Raw genomic sequence first — 12,901 nt, 5'->3', positions numbered from 1 at the left:
CTCGACCTTTTTTTCTTGCGTTGGCTTAGATTCCGATCAAGATATTCGCAGTTGTATGTTTGTCCAACTAAAAGGGGAACAATTTTAAGAAATTTAGCGAGTCACTACACCCAACACGCAAACATTTATTTACTTTAGTATATTCTATGCTTTACATATATGTAACCAAATAAAATATTGCCCATTGACCGATGAACGTGAAAAACGTCTAAGATATTATTGTTATTAATCATTCACTAAAGTTTGAAGTAAATCGGTAAAAAACGGAGGCGTTACCTAGGCCACAAAACCTTATCACGGACGTGTAGACAGACAGATGGACGCAAGCACACAGAATAGATACTTAAACGGACCAAAAACATCAAATATCTGCAACTTTTCGTTGCATATAATTAATAAGTGTCTTCGGCTATAAGTTAACGCTTTAAAACCTTTTCCCGCGTTTTTGCGTTTTGAAAAACAGCATCCCGAGCAATAAAGGGGCGAATCAACAACGATCTTAGGTTTACAAAAATAAATAAAAATGTTCCTGTGACGAAAACATAAGTTTTTTTATGTTGATGAGGCAAGAAAAAAATACCTGTTGTTTAATATGGAAACCTCCAGAAATTGAGTTTTTTTTACAAAGTGCATTTTTTCCTAAATTCTAAAGAATTTCTAGATGTTATATGATTTTGAAATACTCATTTTGTGCTGTTCTTGCAGACCTTTCCAAAGATATATAATATAGCCGTGTGTTAGGTAAGTGCATTAAAAACCTCCAAATCCCTTGTTCGGTACTCGCCTAATACGACTACGTACATATTTCGGAACGAACGTCCAAAATAACGAATATTGTCATTGGTCAATGAATTCCTAGATATTATAAAATTAAAAAGTAAATCACGGAAACTCCACTGTTTTACCAAGGGCTGACAATTTGTGCCGCATTATTTTACGTCGATCGATAGCGAGGGGTAAAATATCGGCATAAATGGTCAGCCCGTGGTAAAAAAATGATAAAGAATGATAAACCGGTGTTTCCGTGATTTACTCCGATTCTGATAGGACAATTACGCTACTGAAATGTTGAAAACAGCTGATACACATCGTAATGTTACGTGTGTTTGTTTACATGAATGAAGGTGAGCAGTAATTTACACACACACACAAGCCACGCCCAATTAGTCGCATGCAGCTCATATAGCAATCGAAAATCAGTCCCAGTTGTGGTCTCAAAGCCTTTTAACGACGTCATATTGTAACAAAATTTCTAAAAGTCATTACACAAAACGTTCCTATGTGTATCAGCTGTTTTCATTTAGGTAGCGTGAATGAATGTTAAATTCACAATATTAATTACATTACTATTTAGTTTTCTTCCGAATATTTTTGATAATTTACACAGTTCCATTAGAAAAAAAATAACGTCACTTAAATGATTCTTAACAATCATGTTATGCCTTTCCTCGGCGAAGTCCGGGATATTTGACTGAAACTGAAATTTCCAATTTCTCTTTGTTGTATTCAACATTTTTAACATCTCTTTTGCAAAAATTCAACGATGGTTTCTTTGTAGTTTTCGTTATTTATGCAAACCGATTCCCTTAGCTTTCGTTTTCTTACTTTACAAATTTCGTTTCGTTTCTCAGTTTACCAATACCGAATTTATTTCGCGAGTAAACCACGCCCTTTTGCTGTTAATCATTGTATATTTTAAAATGTAGAAATATTGATTGAAAAATGTTTGTTGAGAAATGTATGAAAACGAAACATTGCTGAGTCAGATCGTATAATACCGAATGGAAACTAGATTCCGGACAGTTTCATGATAAAAAGGCAATTTCAGGTGTAAAAACATTTTAAATTGCGAATAATATGTTATTAACAAAATCCGTTTTTTTACCTGACTTCATCCTACCTTATTCGATATTATTATTATTCTTTGTTTAATTGACCTCTTAACATGATTGTTGTATGAAAACCTGCATTATGTACAAACGTTTTGTTTTGACCACGAATCACCTCCATAGACTTCCAGCTTCTTGACGTTGGTCTGGAAAAGATTTATCGCTTACATAGTCATTGTAAAACAGGTCAAGGGTGTATTTCTTTAAGAGTGTATAGTCATCCGGAATGAAACCATGCTTGTAATTAGGCTCGTTCCCGAAGGTATATAGCCTGTACAAAAATATTCTCTAGGTAGTGGATGTCGAACCTAGTGAGGCTAACTTCTGGAAGAACAGCATTTATTTCGATCAATTTCAAAAGTAATGTTTGTGAAACCAACTAAACATTTAGCCATTTCGGATCGAGTAGCCATCCGCAAATTCTGAATATGCTTAAGCGATAGATGATGCATTCTGCATATGTTTTAAGTCATTTGAATTTTTAACAGCATTCCACATTTCACAACCATACAACTCGGAAGGTATCACAACATATGTCAAGGGATTTAGGTCTAAGTTGTGGTCACCCCGACAAACAGTCTATAGAACAATTTTCTTTCTTTATCACAATCATTTGAGGCCGCTTCACAGTTTTTTCAAATCCGATAAAAGTATGAGGCCAAAGTTAGTTTAAAATTTTAAAACTTGAATCACATCAAGACCTAACTTCCATTTGAACGGGTAATCAATAGTTTGTCTGCCCTTTTGAATGAGTAATCAAGGGAACCAGTATTCTAACCAATGTAATCCAGGGACAAAGACCAGACATGGCAAGCGACAATCACACACACACACACACAAAATGGCCAAAATAATACATACAAAAAAACAAAAAAAAAACAAAAGTAAATAAGCAACTCAGACTTCACTAAAAACCTAGAGCATGGACCAGGTGCACCGGTAGGGTAAGCATTCTCTGCTTTCCTAGAATAACACAACGAGTTGCTCATAAAAAGTCCATGGTAGACGAATGAGGAAAGGAGGAAAGGAAAACTATGACACATATAACAAATCAGTTTTCATGGTTCAGAACAAGTATAAAGACAGTTTCATATGAGTGAAGGAAAAAGTCAGCAAGTAGAGGAGCACAATTTGTTCCCATTGAAATTTCGACCGTTTGTTGAGACCAAACTGGACAAATGTGTTGTCGATAAAAAATTCCAGCATTTTTTAAAACATCTTCTCCGGTATTATTGGAAGATGATTTGAAATCATTTTTTACAAAGTATGGGGAATATTACGATATCCGATTGGTGCTGCTGAATTGAAGCTTCCAATTTTCGGAATAACACTGACAAATGTCTAACAGGTTTTGTAAATAAAGTGGATTAAGCGCTAACAAAGCTAAATCGTCAGTAAATACGGGAATACCACAGTTAATTTTTAATCCCAATTGGAAGCCGCTAGTTTAGATAACAGATCATTGATGAATATAAAAAAAGTTTATCAGACTCCACCTTGTCTTACTCCTCGTTTTACATTATAATAGGTCAAAACTACTCGATGAGTATAACTGAACTTTACATCTCAGAATAACATTATCAAACGTCTTCAATAATTGACCTTTAATTTCCAGAGCTTTCAGTTTGAATGAAACCTGAATTCCAGAGTGTATTGAAAGCCACATGATATCGAGAAAAACACTAAACACAGTGAAATGTTGTTCGAGAGCATTCCATACTGACTCTGTGAGCGCGAATGAAGTTGTAACACAGCTTAGGGATTTGTGAATCCTTTGGGAATGGTAAAGAATGAAGTGTTTATCCAATCAGGAATTCTTTTTTTTTTTCAAATAGTTTGTAGAAGCAGCTTAGAAGCGCTATAATTATGTCTATACGACTTACATTTCTGAAAAGGTTTTGTACCTCCTTTATGAACAGGTACAATGAGTCTTCCTTTCCAAATGTTAGGTAAATAACTAGCATTAAATAGCTGCACTATCAAATCAAACAAGTTTTTATCTCCATAAAGTAAGTGTTTATTCTGAATTAGAACAATACCTGAAGATTAATGTAGTTTTAATGTTCGAACTGCATTTTCAATTTCTACAAACGTGAATTTGCTGTTAAGCATCTGATTTTCAATTTCATCTTTAACAAAACAAATTTTACAGTAAGTTAGTCAGACGCCACGTGTATGCATTAATGAGAACGTTGCATGAGATTACACTTATGCTTTCCGTTTCGCAGTGACTGATATTTGCATTGTATCAAACTGGATGTTGCAGTCTCCAGCAAACAGAACTGCATTGAATTGAAAATAATACTGGTACAAATCCATCATTTGCTTAACACAGTCATTGTAGTCCAGAATCGAGTTATCAGACGGTAAATAAGCACCAAATATATATATCAAAATATCACACTAAAGGTAGATCTGGTTTACATCAATTGCAGCAATTGGTTCTAGCTACGACTACATTCTACAATTTCAGCCTAAATAGTGACGTAATATTAATAGGCTGCAAGTCCTTCCTATAAATGACCCGAAGTATAATAGTTGAAATTTCCACGTGTTGGTAAATTTCCTGAGTGTCTTAAAAGGTACTGTCATCTGAATTTTGAATATCAATCCCTTAATCACAAAATTTATGAAATACTTTAACACTAGTATGAGGAAGAAACATATGAATTCAAACACCTAAGTCCTTTCATATTTTTTGCAAGTGGTAAAATGTGTAATGATATACGGTTTTTATTGTCCCTATGCATTCTTCTTTAGTCATAGTCTGAAATATGTATGGGCCGAAATGTCCAGTTTTTGTCCTACCGGTGCACCTGGTCCATGCTCCTAGTTTTTAGTGGAGTCCGAGTCGCTCATTTACTTTTGTTACTTTGTATGTATGATTTTAGTTACTTTATGTTCTTTGTTGTGTATGTCTGTTTTCCATGTCTGGCCTTTGTCCCTGGAATACATTCTTTTGATTACCGCTATAACCTTGGTTCCCTTGATTACTCTTTGTAAAGAAATGTGGGTTGTAATGGTCTTAAATTACTTTGGGTCGAATTGGCCGGTATTCTTTACGTAATTTCCGTAAACATTCAGCTAGTTAATGCTTTTTCTGTTCAAAAGTATGCAGGACCCAGTTGACAACACAGCCGCTTACGCTCCCTTCGGGAGTGCACTATAAACTATTGATAGAGTTAAAGGATAATAAAATAAATTATTGTGAATTATAAAGATATAATCACTCTCTTGGAAATTTAATTTGAGTATGGAATCAGTTCCGCATTCTCCTTAAATCGTAACTGTTCGTCAGCACTCGTGATGTAGTTATTCTCGCTGTTCAATTATTTATTTTATTAACTATTTTTGCTTGAATTTTAATCAAAAATCTAAAACTAAGATTTCTGAAAAAAAAATCATGTAAATAGTACGTAGTAGAATAGACGTCGTTAAAGGAAACGAAGTAACTGGGGGAATAAAAATGAACGTTCAATAGTTGTTTAAAGCCTGCTGTAAAACAATCCTGATATTAATAATATCATAAACACCTTGATTCGTCATAACGTATGATGTAGACATTATTCGGTCGTGAGGTAAGACATGGTTGAAATATTACGAGGCATTGTGCATTTTCAATATTCAGTCATAGCATTTTTTAAAGGGTAATTTATCAACTTTAAAATAAATTAAACAATATTTTTTTTCATGGAACAGAACGTTAAAATAGCGTTGCATTGTAATTAGCATACAACATTAAAACGCCTTATGTTAAAATAAGTACATGTACAGTAGAGGAAATATATAAGTGTTGCCTAAAAGTAGGACCGTGAACACTTTAAAGTATAAGAGAGCAGGCGAGACACATTCTATCCGGTAATACTCATTCATCAACTTGTTTGTATTGCTTTTACTTGAATGCCTTCAGTATTACAGTTCCTCGGTGATCATATTTAGGTAGGTTCAGAATCACAATACGTATCGTTATTAGATTAGATGACAGAGGTTTTGTAATTAAACTACTGTGACAATGAAATGAAATGTAAAGGGCAACATTTTACTTCGTATGGTGTGTGTTAAAGAGTTCTCGCTTCTGAGTAAATACGTGTCACTCTTGTTGAGCTTATTCGCTTAAAGATACAGACAGGGGGAACCTGAAACGCTCCTGAAAAAGAAATAGTAATCTCGTAACCCTCCATCCCTCCCCCGCTCGGTCTTGGAGCTAATTGGTCCAACATTGCACTTGTTCTGTTGGTATTATTACGCAAAATTTGGAAAAAAATCATGTGCTAGAATCCCATTTTCTGCTATAGTGCAGACATTTTAGACGCACAAGTATATCAGATCCTTAATTTAGGTTTATGACATATAAAATATTCAAACTTTAACAATTTATAGCTTTCACACATTTAATTTCTGAGAAAAAAAACGAAACCTTTAAAAGCTAAAGGTGGTTGGTTACGTGCCTTTAAGTGAAATGAAACATTTTGATTATAAATATAAAACAAGTAAAAAGTTTTCATCAATATCTCGATATTTCAATGTAGCATGCTAAGGCCGATTAGTCGCACTAAGAAACAATACCGTTAAGGGATTTTTAAAGTTCGACCCTACCTCCGGCATATATTTTCTGATTTCGGTTTAAATTTTATTATCTTGTTTTAGTTTCTGAGTATTGTCATTTCAGTGAACAGTTTGTATTTTGAACTTGTACGAACTATAAAGGCACGTAAAGACCTTTGGTTACTCACTTAGCAAAATACATAATGTTTTTTTTTTGTAAGAAAATACCACAAAACGCCGATCACAGATGAGCGCTTTTCCAACAACAAAATACTGAAAAATTGATGTCGTTAGACATCATACAAAGGATCTGTTAACGTCTTTTCTCCCATTCATAGGCTTCATTCACACCGCACGAGCGAGTGATTAAACATTTGAAACTTCCCGGCACGTGCCGAGAAATTAAAATTTCGCGTGAAGACTCCCACGCTAACTATGTTTACAGTTGTTATTCATATTGTTGATCAATTAAATACTTGCAAATTTACGAGTGTTACTCATATTTTAAAAGATTAGTTGGCATTGTATCAACTAATCATAATGGTAGTGATATCGATGACGCAATGACTTGATGACTGGAGGGGAGGTCCTTGATGACGTAGTTGAAGTTGGGAGAATTTAGGGTGTTGTTTAATTTATTTTTTATGGTTTGATTCTCCCTCATTTCCCTCGGGGATTAATGGATTTTTCCACACTCGTAGTTAAATTTTAGATTTTTAAAACTATCTCGAATGAAAAATCCTGCAACCCTTCGAGACTGAAGAAGAATCTATATATTATGTACTTCGTGTGAGGAGAATAGTACTTTTAATTATTTTCAATTGAAATCATCTGAAGTTATTTTGTCTCACAAATATAGTTTGGTTTCTTTAAAACTTTTAATTTTAGTTCAGATATATGCAGTTTTATACTAAAACATATTGTTTCTCATTTCTAAATTTCTCAATGGGTTTTTTTAGGGATCTTCATTCACTCGTAAGCTAAACTGTCCACGACGTCAGAACAGTAAAACTTATTTATATTAAACACAATGATATATCTATTCTCTATATTCAAAACTAATCTAACTAAATCAAAATCAACTCAATATGTTTGATCTAAACGTTGAATAGAAACTTCTCACTGAGTATGCTTAGTGAGTTACTCAACTGAACATTGATTGAAACAAAATGTGCACAATATTATATGTAATTCTATTTTTATCTTATCCTTATGAAACACGATTAACTTAATGGTATCTAGACGACATGTATCGCTTAGCGCGAGACTCTCGCCGAATGATTACTAAATGCTAAATACTATTCTCTTTAGAAATATCCTTAATATAACACAATAAACTTCATACATGTGTATCGCAATTTAGACGATGTCAATCTTCATGCGATACTTTCGTCTAAGCTCTGTGACCACCAGATCAAAAAGATGATTGGGGTTTTTTACGGGCTTGACTACCCTTACGGATCTCGCACGACCGCCCCTTACGGGGATTCTGTTAGTAAATGTCCGTTAGTAGTTGGAGGTAGCGGAGCCCAGCCTTCGGGATACCCGACCGAGGAACTCAGTCAGAGTATGTCCTACTAGCGGCAGGGCTGCTCTGTTGACGTTCTGACCTACTCCCAGACCCCACGTGGGTCCGAGAGCGTTTCCCCACTCTAACTGATAGGGATTACGTCAACGTGTAGAGTGAGATCAAAAACAGAGCGTGCAACGGCTTTTACATGCCCAGGTCACATGACCTAACCATATGACTGGATCAGTTAATTAACGCTAAAGTGGTGTTTACTACTTGTCAACCATATCATTATATTGAAAATGATATCCCCTTGTCAAATAAACCAGTCCAAATTGTCGTATGCAAACAATTTAACTAACTACCAATTGAAATTGCAAAATACAAACGTACATACTTTAACAATTTCATCTAATCAACCATGTACATCGTAATGTATCAGTGGACTTACCTCAAAATCGTACACTATCCCTTCCAATGACTATATAAAGAATGAACTATATTTAAATCTCTCGCGATGGTCAACGTAATTGTTTACTTAACAGATTAAAGGGATTCAACTGATGTATTTTGCTGATTAAAGCATCATATAATTTGTCTAACTTTGAACACAGTTGATAACAGTATAATTGACTGCTGACCATAAATCAATTTCATTACAATAGGAACAATTGGTCAGTCTATTAATTATCTTTTTAATTTGTTATGCCTGTAGATTCAAGGTTAATTTGTTTACTGATAACACATGCAGCTGTCTGCAGTATCGAAAGTTTAGAGATTTCATTACTCTAAATGTCCAGTGTTTAGGGCAATTAATTTTGCTACTAATTAATGAATTTACACAATGGCCGCCGGAAGAAGAGGTCTAAATTTGCGCTGCTGAAAAATTTGAAGTTCTGGTGCAGAAATGGTCATTCCTACCTAAACTTTTGGTTAAATCAAGTAAATATGTTATGAACTTTATTACACTGCAGGTTAAATCAGTGAGTAAATCGTAAAAAATGACGACTTTACCAACTAGTGCCATCACCAAAGACGCGACATGAAACAAGTGACCTTTGAACTGAATAAAAAGTCGGTACTGTATTGGGGAAGGGCCCTGCTGTTGCGGTATTTCGTTGATTTAGGTCAGGATTCTCATATGAATATTGATTGGGAAGACAGTGATAAAAAGAAAACCGTTCTTTTCCTGAAAGATGAGAAATCATATGTCGAGAAACTTCCCCACTCTGATTTGTTTAAGACAACAGTTAAAATTAACTTTAATTCTGTGAAAGTGATCACAATTACACTATTCTATACTATACAAACGTGTCTAGTGCAAGGCAATATACATGTCAAGAGAGGAGAAAACAGGAGTGTTGAAAAATTAAGACAATAATTGACCAGTGTTTAAAGGGAGGTAACCTTAAGTCGACCATCGATTCCGAAATTCGTAAAATCCCACTTCTTTGTTTTTCAAAGGATCTGTTGAGAAATACACAGAAGAGATGGAGGATTTAGACACAAGCCAAACGTTTTTAAAAACAATTGATGATGATAATGAACCTAAGAGTGACCTATTTAGTGACCCATCAGTGTCATCGAATAAATGTAAGCAACCCGAACCTATACAAGTACAGGTTGAAACTTCCCATTACTCAGATATATGTATGAGTTGCAATAAAGTTGTAGAAGCTATCCATAGCATTGAGAATAAGTTAGCAGAATGTCACAACATGTATGCACAAAAAATCGAGAAACTTGAAACCACGATAAATGACTTCAAAAACACAATTGAATCCCTTAAGGTAGAAAGCGATACACAGGAACTTGTAGACAATGTAAAAAAAAGTGTGTAAAGAAATTACAGATAAATTTGATGAGAAATAACTCGTGAAACAACAGACAGACAATGTTGAAAATAACTTGAAACAAAGTGTTAATAAACAAGTTTTCATTGGAGAAAAACTGGAAGCTAAAGAAAGTATTTCTTAACACTTCAAAACTGACACTGATGTAACTGTAAAAATGCTGCGTACAGTACAATAGAATAAAATCCTAAAGCTACAAATACTAACAACAAAAATGAAAGAACACAAATAAACGGCATTGAGTAATCAAAGCGAGATGATTTTCAACATGTTCAAAATTCCGAGGAAAATGACTTTGGAGGAAATCATTTCTGGTTAGTGGGCACATCTATTGTGAAAGACTTGAAACCAAAATTAATTTACAGATTTAAGAGAAGCCGAATTTCAACTTTGAGAGACAAAACCATTCTTTGAGCAAAAACTTTGATCCAATCTGGTCGTGTTAAAGCTAAAACAATAGCATTTCATATTGGGTCTAACGACCTTGAAGAACCAGAAAATAGCCCTGAAATGGTGGGAGAGGAAATAGAAAGACTCATCGAAACCACAAGAAATATCATTCCAGACTGTAATATAATCATAAATGAACTTTTGCGTAGATATCATAGGAACTTGGTGGAAAGAAACGAGTACGAAAAAAAAAGAACTGAATGCAACCGAATCATTAGCGACATTTGTGAAATACATGGAGTTCATTTGGTCCATCATCAGAATTTATCCCAAATTCATTTTAACGATGGGATTCATCTTAGAGATAGAGGTATTGCGCAACATATAAGGATTTTGAAAGAAGTCGCCAATCTCATAGCTGGAGTCAAAACAGCTGAAACTGGACATGTAAGTCAAAACACATAATATAATAGTAACTATAACAATAAATACTATGGTAATCAAAGGCCATACTACAGACCTAATGAGAATAGAGGTCAGAACAGTGGTCAGGACAGAGATGATAGATACATGTACGGTTTTAATTATGGCCCTAATTTCCGCCAAGATGGTCCACCTTTCAACCAAGAGCAAAGATATGATGACATAAATATGACACTTCTCCGTTTAGCATTACAAGGTTTTCCTTAATTATTGTATAAATACATTTGTGGTGTTCTTTTGGTTTGGTTCACCTTTGAAAAAGACAATGGATTTTTTTTTATTATTAAATGTACAAGACAAAGATTTGTACTATCTTCATATGAATATACTTACCTACTTACCTTTCTTCTTTTTTCTTACTAAAGAGGCCATATTTAACTCTTGTGTATACTGCATACATGTAATAGCTGGCCAAAAGTTCGAAATTTGGGTGACTAATTTATTAACTTTCACTTAAAAAAGTAAATGAAGTCATAATTTTCATATTGTTTAGACCTATGTAGAAGGATAATGGGTACATCACTTGTACTTTAGAAACGATGTATGATTAACTGATTTTATTCATGCTATAGCTAGTTGGTGTCTTTATGAAAAAAGTATAAATGATATTTTAACAGCATTATATTGATTTTCATTGCTTCTGAAAAAATCAAATAGAGTTATCTCTCTTGAGCCACATTTTTCTCTTTTGATTATTTGATAACATTTATATTACACGTTTTTTTGTTTTTTTGTTTTTTTTGTTTTTGTTTTGTTTTTGTTTTTTTTTCATACTTAAAGCAAGAACTGCAATGTACCGTATAAACAGTGTTTACCTACATTTTTTAATGTATTCAAATAATACATGTATAAACATATTAAATAGTGTATAATGGAAGAAAAAATACATATATGTACTTTACTCACTACAGGTCATTATGAATGTGAAAAAAAATGATAGACCAACTTTTCCATTTTTGTACCAGTGTTTACCAGTTTTTTTTTCAAATATGTATACTTTATGAGAATCAACTTAACTATATCTGCTTGGAATGTTTAAGGACTGGGGGACAAGTGCAGAGATGAAACTTTTTTTATCTAATTTGAAATATGACATAAGTATACTCCTTGAAACATGGAAGGGGGGCCGACTCAAATCTGAATTTGCCAGATTACTAAGCCTTCCAGAAATGTAGAAAAAAAGAAAAAATGCTCGAAACGATTTAGCGGGATATAATTGTATTTTACAAATCTTATCTTAAAAAGGGTATAGCTGAAATGCAGAATATTTCTTCCTCTAAAAACAGACTATGGTTTAGATTAGATAAAGAATTTTTTGGCTTAGATAAGGATGTATATATTTTGCATGTTATATTCCACTTGTAAATTCTTCCTACTATGAAGATGATTTTTCAAATCTTGAAAATGATATATCCAGCATCCCATCGAATGCAAATATATTAATTTTGGGGGACTTAAATGCTAGAATAGGGGATAAGACCGACTTTATTGAAATTGAGGGATCGACACATGAACAACTGCATAACATATTGCCTGATAGTTACACTGAGGATACTAATTACAATAGAAATTCATGTGACAAAATTGAAGGTCAAAATCTTGTAGATTGCTGTATTGAAACAAATCCAAAACAATACTTTTGAATTCTTTGAAACATGAGAGTGATAAACCAAATAATTCTAATGTACCAGTGAACATTGATGAAATAAGTAAACATTTTCAGTCCCAAGGGAAGCCAGAATATTGCAATAAACAATTTTGCGAGGAAGTTGACCAGTATGTAGATAATTACAAAAATATGTTACAAGAAAATGAAATAACAGATAAATTTTTCACTATACAGGAAGTTAAGAATTACATTAATAAATTAAAACTAGGGAAAAGTGCGGGCCCAGACCATATTTCAAACGAAATTATTGAACATAGTAGTCATGGTTACTGTCAAGGCTATTACTAAACTATTTAATAAAACTTAAGAGTCTGGAAAGTATCCAAATAATTGGAGATATTCATATAGAGTGTTAATTCTTAAATCAGGGGATAGCACTAATCTCACTACTTATAGAGGTATTTCCCTTCAAAATTGTATAGCTAAATTGTTCAGCTTCATCTTGAATGGTAGATTGAATAACCATTATGAAAATGTATTTGCTCATCAGCACTTTGGCTTTCGCGCTGACCATAGAACAACAGACAGAATATTTATTCTTAAATCTCTTAAATCAAAATAT

Source organism: Perna viridis, chromosome 4 (assembly GCF_037379345.1).
Source record: "Perna viridis isolate PV_CMFRI_1.1 ecotype Kerala chromosome 4, ASM3737934v1, whole genome shotgun sequence".
Lineage (NCBI taxonomy): Eukaryota > Metazoa > Mollusca > Bivalvia > Mytilida > Mytilidae > Perna > Perna viridis.
The sequence above is the reverse complement of the archived record's forward strand: the minus strand, read 5'-3'. Positions refer to the sequence as shown.